The following is a 2,329-nucleotide window of genomic DNA, read 5'->3' on the forward strand; positions in this document are numbered from 1 at the left end:
GGCTTCAGCAGTGGCATCATCGACGGGCAGTTGTTGATAGGCTTGGGCAAGGTCCAGATTAGCGAAGACCTTACCCTCACCCAGGGAATGCAGCAGGTGTTGGACAACAGGAACCGGATAAGCGTGCTGCTGAAGTGCCTTGTTGATCGTGCGCTTGTAGTCAGCGCAGATTCTCACCGACCCGTCTGGCTTGACAGGTGTGACAATGGGGGTTTCCCACTTGGCGTGGTCAACCGGCTCCAAAACTCCTTGGGCGATCAGTTTGTCCAGTTGTTCGTCCACCTTAGCCTTGAGAGCAAAGGGAACCCGGCGTGGCTTTAGCTTGATGGGGGCGACTTGTGGATCAAGGCTAAAGGAGATGGGCGTACCTGTATATTGCCCCAAGGTGCCGTCAAAAACCTCGGCAAAGTCTTTGACCAGACCCTCAGTCTCTGCGTTAGAGATGCAGTTGATGCTGGTGACTTCCAGGCCGAGGGCATCAAACCAGTCTAGCCCTAGGAAGCTTGGCCGCTGACCTTCGACCACCACCAACCGGAGCAGGCCCGAAAAATCCTTGAAGGCGATCCGGAACCGGCCAACGCCTACCACGGGAATGTCGTTTCCCTGGTAGTCTCTCAGGTGTACACGGTGAGAGTCGAGTTGCCTTTTGGACACTCTGGGTACCAGTCTTTTGATGGTGCTCCAAGACACGATGGACAGGGCAGACCCGGTGTCGATCTCCATGTCACATGGAACTCCTTCAATGAGCACCGTGACGTTCAGCTTGCGTCGCGTAGGCGAGTCGGTTTGGCCAATCGTGGTTCCAGACGGGCAGCGGCAGTTGGTGAGAGCGAAACAACTTTCCTTGGCAGACTGGAGTGAAGACTTGGACTTGTGATTCAGCTCAGTGATTCAGCTCAGTTCAGAGGCTGGCCGCATCTGGCTGTGCTCTGATGTCCATCAATCCCATCCTCGTCACCAGTGTTAAGTTGTGGGTTGACACAGCAGACGACACAGTGATTTCTCCAAAGCAGCTCTTTATTTTGTAAGCTGGAATAGAACTGACTAGCAAACAGCTCAGCCGGCCTGCTTTTATAGGCAGCCGGCTGTCAACATTGTAGCAACAACAACCCAGAGTTTCCCGCCTAAAATAACTGACGTGGACCTGAGTGAAAACTATCTACAGACCTGAGTGAAAACTATCTACAGTATCCCCCTGCTGGCCCAGGGTGAAACTTCACTACATAACAGAAACGATGCCTTATGAGGAACGGCTAAGGGAGCTGGGCATGTTTAGCCTGGAGAAGAGGAGGTTAAGGGGTGATATGATAGCCATGTTCAAATATATAAAAGGATGTCACATAGAGGAGGGAGAAAGGTTGTTTTCTGCTGCTCCAGAGAAGCGGACACGGAGCAATGGATCCAAACTACAAGAAAGAAGATTCCACCTAAACATTAGGAAGAACTTCCTGACAGTAAGAGCTGTTTGACAGTGGAATTTGCTGCCAAGGAGTGTGGTGGAGTCTCCTTCTTTGGAGGTCTTTAAGCAGAGGCTTGACAACCATATGTCAGGAATGCTCTGATGGTGTTTCCTGCTTGGCAGGGGGTTGGACTCGATGGCCCTTGTGGTCTCTTCCAACTCTATGATTCTATGATTCTAAGGCCCAGGAGCAAGAGGGCAGCAGCTAAAGCTTGCACCCTTGGGCTCCAGAGAGACCCTTGGGTGGGTCTTCAAATTCACAGAAGCAAGCCTTTGGTTGTGATGGGGACCCTTGGGCCAGTCACCACCTCTCAGCAATGTGAGCCTACCTCACAGGCTTGTTGTGAGAATGGTCGGCAGGGAACAGGGAAGGAGAATGGGAGGAAGGTAACGTTGTTCTCAGCGTTTTGCTAGTGTTTGCTATTGCTGTTGTGATTCTCATAGTTATGTTATTGATTGATTATGGTCATGTTGCTGTTACTGTTTGGCAGCTAGTTTATTGTTTATTTATGCTATGACTATTGAAGTTTAGCAAGGATCCCTTAAGCAGAGAAAGAAAAAGAAAATAGCATTCAGGTTTGTCTTGTTAATAATAATAACAACAATAATTTTTAAAATCATTAAATTAATAATTAAATGCAATAATCCTTCAGTCAATACTTAAATAAATAATTAAATGTAATAATTATTAAATCAATGTTCTTGTTTGTTTGTTTGTGTGGTTTGTGATGGGGGCCATTTCAGGAGCGAATTTCCCGTTAACTCTTTCGCTGCCGGCGGCCCTTGCCACCCACCTATTCCCCACCAAGCAACGTGGCACGGCGCTGCCCGGCCAGCCTTGTCCCTCGGTGGCCGCCGTAACCTTCATCC

Source organism: Podarcis cretensis (genome assembly GCF_951804945.1).
Source record: "Podarcis cretensis genome assembly, chromosome: 15".
NCBI lineage: Eukaryota > Metazoa > Chordata > Lepidosauria > Squamata > Lacertidae > Podarcis > Podarcis cretensis.